The 11,857-nt window shown below is 43.5% G+C and overlaps 1 long non-coding RNA gene across 1 annotated transcript; it reads left to right on the top strand.

The window, feature by feature from the left end:
* Window positions 1-5,216: 5,216 nt before the first annotated feature.
* LOC116525173 lies at window positions 5,217-11,713 on the top strand. Its single transcript, XR_004257607.1, has 3 exons — window positions 5,217-5,228; window positions 11,596-11,606; window positions 11,645-11,713. It is a non-coding gene; the product is annotated as an uncharacterized LOC116525173 (long non-coding RNA).
* The last annotated feature ends 144 nt before the right edge of the window (window positions 11,714-11,857 follow it).

The following is an 11,857-nucleotide window of genomic DNA, read 5'->3' as shown; positions in this document are numbered from 1 at the left end:
TGGCAGGAAATCTCTGGGAAGAATTTCAAAACCTCATAACATTATGGAAAGTGTCCCTGTCCTGGAAGTCAGACATCTTGAAGTTTAATCTTAGCTCTGCTTCTGTGTAAACAGGGGTGAATTGCTTCACCTCTTGGGTCCCCTCTTACTTTTGGATGCTCTTTTTTTTTTCTTTTTTTTTTTTTTTTGAGACGGAGTCTCGCTTGGTTGCCAGGCTGGAGCATAGTGGCGTGATCTCGGCTCACTGCAACCTCTGCCTCCTGGGTTCAAGTGATTCTCCTGCCTCAGCCTCCCGAGTAGCTGGGACTATAGGCGTATGCCACCATGCCCAGCTAATTTTTGTATTTTTAGTAGAGATGGGGTTTCACCATGTTGGCCAGGGTGGTCTCGATCTCTTGACCTCGTGATCCACCCGCCTCAGCCTCCCAAAGTGCCGGGATTACAGGAATGAGCCACCGTGCCCAGTCTTTTTTTTTTTTTTTTTTTTGAAATGGAGTCTTGCTCTTTCACCCAGGCTTGAGGACAGTGGGACGGTCTCAGCTCACAGCAACCTCCGCCTGCCAGGTTCAAACAATTCTTCTGCCTCAGTCCCCTAAATAGCTGGGACTACAGGCATGTACCACCACATCTGGCTAATTTTTGTATTTTTAGTAGAGATGAGGTTTCACCATATTGGCCAGGCTGGTCTCGAACTCCTGACCTTGTGGTCCGCCCTCCTCAGCCTCCCAAAGTGCTGAGATTACAGGCGTGAGCCACTACACCTGGCCCTGGATGCTCTTTTCTATGGTAAATACTTTTTGATGTTCTCAAAATCAAAAGCAGGCTTCTACTGAATCAATGAAATGTGGGGACTAGACACCAACTAGTCCACTCCCTTATTTTACAGAGAAGAAAATGGAGGCTAATGTTGATAAAGTGGTTCACCATAGTTGAAATCAAAGTGAAGACTATGTGATAAAGAATTATGCTCTGTTGCTTCCTAGACCTCAAACCATTATGTGCCTGTTGGTTATTATGAAGCAGCCAACAATATTGTGCTTAGCTTATTACACAAGTTTCCTTCTTTATTCAGATAGTTCCCTCTGAAGAAAAGAAAGCCCTTGGATTTGTTGTGATTTGCTTTGAGGGATTATAAGCTTTTATATTAAGTATTTTGTGATAATTAAAACTTTGAAACTTTTAAACATTATTTGGGGGAATACAAAAAATGGAGTAAAACTTTCTGAGAAGAAAATTTTCTGTTCTATAATTCAACAAGACATTTAGCTTGCAGAAAAAGGGGATATTAAAATGCCTTTATTTGGATTTAAGAATTATAACAGGATTTCCTTTGTGAGAGGAAAAAACACAAGGGCAAATTTTGTGGACTTGAAGGATTTTATATTTGTAATTAAGTGATAGTTTATTAGCACAGTGGTAATTAAGTTTCCTCTGACACATTGTACTTTATTCTCATATAACACCATTCATCTAAAGACTATAGATGAATTTTAATCTTGTCTATAATTTTCACAGAATCCATTCATTTATTTCCTTCCTTCCTTTCTTTCTTTTTTCTTTTTTTTTTTTTTTTTTTTTTTTTTTTTTTTTTAGTGCAGTGGTGTAATCTCAGCTCACCGCAACCTCTGCCTCCAGGTTCAAGCAATTCTCCTGCCTCAGCCTCCAAGTAGCTGGGATTAAAAGCATGTGCCATGGCACCCGGCTAATTTTTGTATTTTTAGTAGAGATGGGGTTTTACCACATTGGCTGGGCTAATTTCGAACTCCTAACCTCAAGTGATCTGCCTGCCTTGGCCTCCCAAAGTGCTGGGATTATAGGTGTGAGCCACCACACCCAGCCAATCCATTTTCATTTATCCCTCATTTTTTCAGATAAGCAAATATAAATTTCAAAAATAAGATACTCTCAAATGCCCTGAATTGCCTGTCCCTTTTTTCAGCAAATTCAAGTCTGAATATAGCTTATAAATGTTATCTATTCAACGTCATCCTCATCTGTAACAGCAGCGATGACACCATTATGCTAGCTTCCAGGTCAGGGTCTATCAGACTCTGCTTCTCTAAACCAAATAAGTTGAGGTCACCTGGTGCTAAAGCAATCACTCATTCTCCTCTCAGGCTCTCTTGCCACTCATCTAGCTCCTGCCCGTTAAGTCAGCAACCAGTGTCTTTTCTTTTTTTTTTTTTTTTTTTAAGAGATGGAGTCTTACTCTGTCTCCCAGACTGGAGTGCAGTGGCTCAATCATAGCTCACTGCAGCCTCGAACTCCTGGGCTAAAGAGATCCTCTGGCCTCAGCCTCCCAAGTAGCTGGTAATACAGGTACATGCCACCATGGCCAACTACACCGGCCAGTTTTGATTCAGCTGCCTCTGCTTTGCCTTTGAGCCTCCCGGAGGACCTGTGCTTAACCACTCCTCTTTCTTCCTCAGCTTCAGTCTACCTCAGGCAGTAAAACTGGCTTAAGAAGCCATGTAGCCAGTGCTGATCCTGTCCTGGCCCAGAGAGAGGGAGACTTGGACACCTATTACTGCCCTATCCTGACCCTTGTCTAGGTATAAAGGGACAAAGAAGGAAACAAGTCAAAGGCTTGCTCTAAGTCCCTAGATAGAGTGCCTAAACAGCAAGCATTAGGGTCTGAATTGGAAATTTATGACCTTCAAAATAGAGGGGATGATAAATATTATGAATGAAGGCTTGTTGAAAACAGAGGTAATGGCCAGGCACAATGGCTCATGTCTGTGATCCCAGCACTTTGGGAGGCCAAGGCCAGAGAGGACTGCTTCAGCCCAAGAGTTCAAGGTTGCAGCAAGCTATGATGAGGCTATGTATTCCATCCTGGGTGACAGGAAGGAAGGGAGGGAGGGAGGGAGGGAGGGAAAGGAAAGGAAGGAAAGGGAAAGAAAGAAGGAATGAAGGAAAGAGAGAGAGAAAGAAAAAGAGAGGAAGGAGGGAGGGAAGGGAAGAGGAAGGGAGGGAGGGAGAGAAGGGGAGGGAGGGAGAGAAGGGGAGGGAGGGAGGGAAGGGGAAGGAAGGAAGGAAGGGAGGGAGGGAAGGGAAAGGAAGGAAAGGGAAAGAAAGAGAAAGAAAGAAAGAAAAAGGAAGGAGGGAGGGAGAGAAGGTGAAGGAAGGAAAGGAAGGAAGGAGAGAGGGGAGGGAGGGAAAGGAAGGGAAAGAAAGAAGGAGAGAAAGAGGAGGGAGGGAAAAGAAGGGAAGGGAAAAAAGAGAAAGAAAGGAGGGAGGGAAAGGAAGGGAAGGGAAGAGAAAGAAAGAAAAAAAGAGAGAGAGAAAGAAAGAAAGAGAGGAGGGAGGGAAGGGAAGGGAAAGGAAGGAAGGAGGGAGGGAGGAAAGAAATAAAGAAAGAGAGAGGAAGGAAAGAGGGAGGAAGGAAGAAAAGAGAGAGGAAGGAAGGAAGGAAAGAAGGAAGGAAGGAAGGCAGGGAGGAAGGGAGGAAGGAAGAAAGAAAAGTAGAAGCGTAACTGGAAGTGATGATGGTTGTTTGCAGCATTGCTGCTCAAAGTGTGGCCCAGCAGCATCAGTATCAACTGAGAGCTACTTAGAAATTTGGCATTTCAGGCTGTGAGCAGTGGCTTATGCCTGTAGTCCCAGTGCTTTGGGAGGCCGAGGCAGACAGATCACTTGAAGTCAGCAGTTCGAGATCAACCTGGGCAACATAGCGAAACCCCGTCTCTACCAAAAATACAAAAATTAGCCAGGTGTGGTGGCAGGTGCCTGTAGTCCCAGCTACTCAGGAGTCTGAGGCAGGAGAATCACTTGAGCCTGGGAGGCAGAGGTGCAGTGAGCTGAGATCTCACCACTGCACTCCAGCCTGGGTGACAGGGCAAGACTCTTGTCTCAAAAAAAAAAAAAAAAAAAAAAAGAGAGGCATTTCAGGCTCCCTCCTAGACCTAATGAATCCAAATCTACATTGTAATAAGACCCCTCAGGTGATTTTTCTTGGCGCTGTCTGTATTAGACTAGTAGGACCGCTATAACAAAATTCCACAAACTTAAGTGGCTTAAACAACAGAAATTTATTTTCCTGAAATTCTGAGGCCCCTCTCCTTGCCTTGCAGATGGCTGCTTTCTTTTTTTTTTCTCTTTGTTTTTGAGACAAGGCCTCACTTCCATGCCCAGGCTGGAGTGCAATGATGTGATTTCAGCTCACTGCAGCCTTGAATTCCCAGACTCAGGTGATCTTCCCACCTCCACTTCTGGGGTAGTTGGGACCACAGGCATGCACCACCATGCCCATCTAAGTTTTTGTACTTTTTGTAGAGACAGGGTTTCACCATGTTGCCCAGGCTGGTCTTGAACTCCTGGGCTTCAAATGATCAACCCACCTCAGCCTCCCAAAGTGCTGGGGGCTCCAGGTGTGAGCCTCTGTGCCTTGCTAAGATGGCTGCTTTCTTGTTGTGTCCTCACATGGCCCTTTCTCTGTATGTGCATCCCTAATGTCTCTCTGTATGTCCTAATCTCCTCTTCATATGAGATCATCAGTCAGCTTACATTAGGGCCCCCTAACCATTTCATTTTCACTTCATCACCTCTTTAAAGGTCCTACGTCCAAATACAGTCACTTTCTGAGGTACTGAGGGATAGACTTCAAAATATGCTATGTCAGTGGGGATATAATTCTGCCCATAACACTGTCTAAAGCAAGTCTGATTGATCTGTCCTTTCCTTTGAAAGTCCCCAGCATGACCAGGGCCTCAGAGACAGACTTGGGCTGCCCAAAATACACAGGAGCCAAATGCCAAATGCTAATCCAGTCATCAACAGAGAGACATCACTGTCATAGGACTGATGCACTTGAAAGCTGCTGCCCTCATTTCTCTTTCTTTCTGTTGACTTACCTAGGAGGCTAGATCCTCCTCAGGTCACCAAGTAAACCTGGCATGTTTATACCTTCTTAATGACACTGTATTTCTCTAGATAGCTTAATGTAATCTAAAAGCAACCCTATGTCTCTCATTTTCTCAGGTTGGGGCACATCTGGTAACCCCAAACAATGTGATATAACCACCCACCACTCACATGATCTTTTTGTTTTTGTTTTGAGACGGAGTCTCGCTTTGTTGCCTAGGCTAGTGCAGTAGCATGATCTTGGTTCACTGCAATCTCCACACCCTTGATTCAAGCAATTCTTCTGCCTCAGCCTCCCTAGTAGCTGGGATTACAGGTGTGTGCCACTATGCCTGGCTAATTTTTGTATTTTTAGTAGAGATGGAGTTTCACCATGTTGGCCAGGCTGGTCTTGAACTCCTGGCCTCAGGTGATCTGCCCACCTCGGCTTCCCAAAGTGCTGGGATTATAGGCATGAGCCACAGCATCTGGCCATTTTGTTTGTTTGTTTTGAGATGGAGTCTCACTCTGTCACTCAAGCTGGAGTGCAATGGCACAATCTTGGCTCACTGCAACCTCCGCCTCCCAGGTTCAAGTGATTCTCCTGCTTCAGCCTCCCTCGTAGCTGGGATTACAGGTACATGCCGCCATGCTCAGCATGGGTGGCATTTCGCCATGTTGGTCAGGCTGGTCTTGAACTCCTGACCTCAGGTGATCCACCCGTCTTGGCCCTCCAAAGTGCCAGGATTACAGGCGTGACCCAATGCATGAAGTACTAGTTCAGAGTTAAGAATTGATTCTCTGGGAGGAAGAGCGGGAAAGTTCTGATTTGTAACATTTGCAGGGGTAAATACTTCCACCATCACCAAACTTGCCATGTCACTGAGTGAATTGGGAGATGTGCAGTTACTGGGCGCCATTATATAGAATTTCTACCATACAGATGTAGTAGATATAAATAACCTCAAAACATAGATCACAGTGAATTGTAGCAAAAATAAGAAGTGGTAAGTTTTGGTTGTTTTTGCCTTTTTTCTTAATATAATTTCATTTTCCACATATATAAGTTGATTTTTTGTTTTATTTTTGAGACAAGGTCTGGCTCTGTCTCCCAGGCTGGAGTGCAGTGGCACAATCTCAGCCCAGGCTCAAGCAATCCTCCCACCTCAGCCTCCTCAGTAGCTGGGACTACAGGCGAGCACCACTATGCCTGGCTAATTTTTGTATTTTTTGTAGAGATGGGTTTTTGCCATGTTGCCCAGGCTGGTCTTGAACTCCTGGGCTGAAACAATCTGCCAGCCTCAGCCTCCCAAAGTTCTGGGATGAGCCACTGTACCTGGCCACATAAGTTAATTCTTTTTTAAATTTTAATTTTCATGTATTTATTTTTGAGACAGGGTCTTGCTCAGTTGCCCAGGCTGAAAAGCAGTGGTACCATCATAGCTCACTGCAGCCTTGAATTTCTGGGCTCAAGAAATTGTCTTGTCTCAGCTTCTCGAGTAGCCGGGACTGTAGGCACACACCACCTTGCCCATTTCATTTTATTTTATTTTTATGGTAGAGATAGGGTCTTGCTATGTTGCCCAGGCCGGTCTTGAACTCCTGGGCTTAAGTGACCCTCCTGGCTCGGCCTCCCAAAATGCTGGGAATCTAGGCATGAACCGCTACACTCAGCCAAGAAACTTGCTGTTAAGGAGATCTACTGTTCACTTTGTTGAGGGCAATCAAGAGGGAAAGTTTTTTACACAAGATAGGGTCTTGTGTAAAAAGGAGGATTTACACAAAGAGGATTCCAGCCCTTTGTTAGAGCCAGCAATATAGCCTGAGAGGTGAAGGGTTTAATATCCAAGGAAATGACTGAATCAGGATTCTGATCAAGAACATCTTAGCACACCCTCAAGGTTCTACAAGTATTGAAAGTTCCACATGTGCTGTTGTGGTGATGCGCTCCTGAGAGAGAGATAATAAAGATATGCCCAGAGCATAGACTGTTTTCTTTGTGGTATGTCAGAGGACAGCGCACTTCTTTTTTTTTTTTTTTTTTTTTTTTTCTGAGACGGAGTTTCACTCATGTTACCCAGGCTGGAGTGCAATGGCGCGATCTCGGCTCACCACAACCTCCGCCTCCTGGGTTCAGGCAATTCTCCTGCCTCAGCCTCCTGAGTAGCTGGGATTACAGGCACGCACCACCATGCCCAGCTAATTTTTTGTATTTTTAGTAGAGACGGGGTTTCACCATGTTGACCAGGATGGTCTCGATCTCTTGACCTCGTGATCCACCCGCCTTGGCCTCCCAAAGTGCTGGGATTACAGGCTTGAGCCACCGCGCCCGGCGACAGGGCACTTCTTACCTAAGAGGGCTGATAAACATATTTTGGATTTTACCTGCAGCATTTCTGAACCATTTTAACCTGGGCATCTTTTAAGATTTTACATCTTGGAGAAACAGAGAAAGTTCACTTAAGAGGGTTCCTCTTTCTGTCGTGAACCATACATATTAAATCTGGATGGGTAGCAATTTAATCATTTCCCATTAAAGATAGCTGCATTCAAATGAAGCCACTAAAAAGTATGAAATACATCATGATCATTTAGGTATAAGAATTTCAGTCAGTGAGTATGCATCCTTGAAGAAACATTATATTTCATATCCTTAAAAATGTTCATATCCTTTGACTTTGTATACTTCTGCGTAAAGGAGAGAATCCCAAATATGTAAAAAGTTTTATGATGGCTGGGCATGGTGGCTTATGCCTGTAAGCCCAGCACTTGGGAGGCCAAGGTGGGTGGATGATTTGACTTCAGGAGTTCGAGACCAGCCTGGTCAACATGATGAAACCCCATCTCTACTAAAGACACAAAAATTACCTGGGCGGGGTGGCAGGTGCCTGCAATCCCAGCTTCTCGGGAGGCTGAGGCATGAGAATCGCTTGAACCTGGGAGGCAGAGGTTGCAGTGAGCCAAGATCATGCCACTGTACTCCAGCCTGAGCAACAGGGTGAGAATCTGTCTCAAGAAAAAAAAAGTTTTATGACAAATTATTTGCCAATACATTATTTTTAATGTTAGAAAATTGGTAAAAACCTAAAAGTACAATAATAGAAGATCTATTAATTATGATATTTTAACTAGGTGGGCTATTAGGCAGGCATTTAAAAAGATGTTTCTGAATAATTTATAACCCCCTAGAAAAAAACTTAATATGACATTGTTATTAAAAATGTAAGACATAGTCTGGGTGCGGTGGCTCACATCTGTAATCCTAGCACTTTGGGAGGCTGAGGTGGCCAGATCATGTGAAGCCAAGGGATTGAGACCAGCCTGATCAACACAGTAAGACCACATCTCTACAAAAAATAAGAAATAAAATTATCTGGGTGCAGTGGCAGATGTCTATAATCCCAGCTACTTGGGAGGCTGAAGCAGGAGGGTCACTTTAGTCAAGAAGGTTGAGGCTGCAGTGAGCTATGATGACACCATTGCATTTCAGCCTGGGCCAGAGAGCAAGACTCTGTCTCCTAAAACAAAATAAGGCTGGGTGCGGTGTCTCACGCGTGTAATCCCAACACTTTGAGAGTCTAGGCGGATGGATCACCTGAGGTCAGGTGTTCAAGACCAGTCTGGACAACATGGTGAAACCCCATCTCTACTAAAAATACAAAAATTATCTGGGTGTGGTGGTGTGTGCTGGTAATTCCAGCTACTTAGGAGGCTGAGGCAGGTGAATCACTTAAACCCGGGAGGTGGAGGTCGCAATGAACTGAGATCACGCCACTGCACTCCAGCCTGGGTGACAGAGTAAGACTCCATCCCAAAAAAACAAAACAAAACAAAACAAGCCTACAAAACATAAAATTGGATTTACAATATGATCACAACACATACACACACACACACACATACAAACCTAGGCTTAATTTTTAAAAAGCCAGGGGGAGGAAATAGACAAAAATGTTGAGAGGTTACCTTTGGTTATGAGAATACAAGAGGATTGGAATTATTTTCCACATGTATTTTACTAACTTTTTCTTTTCTTTTTTTTTTTTAAGACGGGGTTTCACCATGTCGGTCAGGCTGGTCTTGAACTCCCAACCTCAGGTGATCTGCCCGCCTTGGCCTCCAAAGTGCTTGGATTACAGGCGTGAGCCACCACGCCCAGCCTACTAACTTTTTTGTAATGAGCCTACTGTGGTTTCCTGTTGTTTCTTCCCCTGTTTTATTACCCTATGTAACTCTTAGAGCCCTGGGCAGTGGTGGCCTTGTGCAGAGCACCTGGGCTGTGGAGGATTAGTATAATACCAAAGGAATGGAGGCTGGAACTCACCATCCTAAGAACCCAAGGAAGACTCATCCAAAGCTAATATCAGACAATGCTTCTCATGTGAACTTTTGCTTATAATTTGTAAAAGTTACAGAAGTCCCTAGATGAACAACTAGGTAGCAGGCTTAGAAAACAACCTATCCACATTAAAGGAGCCTGAGGACAGAGCTCCAAGATCAGAGCATCTCCAGGAAAACAAACTGTTTGATATGTTTGACTCTAAAAGCCTGCAGTGAGAAGCTGTTGGAGTTTATGGGAAGAATTAGCAATAGATAAACAGAAAATCAAGCCAGGCACAGTGGCTCACGCCTGCAATATCAACACTTTGGGAGGCTGAGGCAGATGGATCACCTGAAGTCAGGAGTTTGAGGCCAGCCTGGCCAACATAGTGAAACCCCATCTCTACTAAAAATATAAAAATTAGCTGGGCATGGTGGCAGGCGTCTGTATCCCAGCTACTAGGGAGGCTAAGGCAGGAGAATTGCTTGAACCTGGGAGGCGGAGGTTGCAGTGAGTCAAGATTGCACCATTGCACTCCAGACTGGGCAACAAGAGTGAAACACCATCTCAAAAAAAAAAAAAAGAAAAAAACATTAAGCTAATTTAAAAATGAGGCAATTATTAAATCTGGAGAAAAACAAATGTTAAGGAAGCATAATTTATGTACAATACATGGCTCAGCAGTAAATGATACTTAGTCATATTGAATTAACTAAACATGTTTACATAACTATATTGGAAAAAAAGGGAAGAGTGGAACAGAGCGATTGAAGGATGCTAAATCGTTGTCTGCCACAATTAGAAAATAATAATAATTTTAGAAGATAAATTAAGATAAATTACTAGGTCGGTGCAGTGGCTCATGCCTGTAATCCCAGCACTTTGGGAGGTTGAGGCGGGTGGAAATCCCGTCTCTATTAAAATGCAAAAAGTAGCTTGGTATGGTGGTACCTGCCTATAGTCCCAGCAGGGAGGCTGAGGCACAAGTATCACTTGAACCCCGGTGGCAAAGGTTGCAGTGAGCCAAGATCACACCACTGCACTCCAGCCTAGATGACAGAGTGACTTTGTCTCAAAAAATAAAATAGGCTGGATGTGGTTATGCCTGTAATCCCAAAACTTTGGGAGGCTGAGGTGGGTAGATCACTTGAGGCCAGGAGTTCCACACCAGCCTGGCCAACATGGTGAAACTCCATCTCTACTAAAAATACAAAAATTAGCTGGTCATGGTAGTACATGCTTGTAATTCCAGCTGCTTGGGAGGCTGAGGCAAGAAAATTGCTTGAACCCAGGAGACAGAGGTTGCAGTGAGCCAAGATCATACTACTGTACTCCAGCCTGGGCGACAGAGTGAGACTGTCTCAAAAATAATATGTATAAAATAAAATAAAATAACATGATTAGCATATTACTTAAGAATGTGGGCTCATGGACCAGAAGGACAACTAAAAGTGTTGAAAATGGCTGTCTGTGGCGAGCAGTATTGGGGTACAAAGAGGATAGGGTAGGGCTGAGGACATTACAAACCTTGTAGAACTGCATAATTTGAATTTTTAACCTTATGCAGATTTCATGTTGATTAAAAAAGAAACCACAAAACCACAATGAGATACCACCCGATACCCATTAGGATAGCTACTATAAAAAGAAAAAAAAAAATAGAAAACAGTAAGTTTTGATAATTATGTAGAAAAATTGGGGCCGGGCATGGTGGCTCACGCCTGTAATCCCAGCACTTTGGGAGGCCGAGGTGGGCGGATCACCTGAGCCTGTGAGTTCAAGATCAGCCTGACCAACATGGAGAAACCCCATCTCTACTAAAAATACAAAATTAGCTGGGCGTGGTGGCGCATGCCTATAATCCAAGCTACTAGGGAGGCTGAGGCAGAAGAATCCCTTAAACCCAGAGGCGAAGGTTGCGGTGAGCTGGGATTGTGCCATTGCACTCCAGCCTGGGCTACAAGAGCAAAAAACTCTGTCTCAAAAAAAAAAAAAAGAAAAATTGGAACTCTTATTTTCTGTCGGTGGGAATGTAAAATGGTGCAGCCACTATGGAAAACAGTGTAGTGGTTCCTCAAAACATTAAAAATAGAATTATTATACAATCCAGCAATTCCACTTCTGGGTATATACACAAAAGAACTTAAAACAAGGTCTATAAAAAATTTTTTATAAATCCATGTTCATAGCAGCATTACTCATGTTAGCCAAAAGATGGAAGACAGCCAAGTGTCCACTGATAGGTAAAAGGATAAACAAAATTTGGTATATATAGGCAATGGCATATTATTTAGCCTTAAGAAAGAAATTCTCACACATGGATGAACCTTGAGGACATAATGCCAAGTGAAATAAGTCAGTCACAAAAAGGAAAATACTGCGTGATTCCACTTATGTGATGTACCTAGAGTAGTCAAATCAATAAGAGACAGAAAGTAGAGTTGTGGTTGCCAGGGACTAGGTGGCAGGGGAAAATGGGAGTTATTTAATGAGTACAGACTTTCAGTTTTGCAAGATGAAAAGAGTTCTGGAGATAGATGGTGGTGATGGCTGAAGAATGATATGAATGTCTTTAATATCACTGAACTGTACACTGAAAAGCGATTAATATGGTAATTTTTATGTTATGTTTATTTCATCACAATTTTTTTTTTTTTTTGAGACAGTCTCGTTCTGTTACCTAGGCTGGAGTGC

The sequence above is a fragment of the Sapajus apella genome, unplaced genomic scaffold, assembly GCF_009761245.1.
Source record: "Sapajus apella isolate SASKATOON/1434 unplaced genomic scaffold, GSC_monkey_1.0 scaffold47, whole genome shotgun sequence".
Lineage (NCBI taxonomy): Eukaryota > Metazoa > Chordata > Mammalia > Primates > Cebidae > Sapajus > Sapajus apella.
Note: the sequence above shows the minus strand (reverse complement) of the source record. Positions and strands in the feature narration are given on the sequence as shown.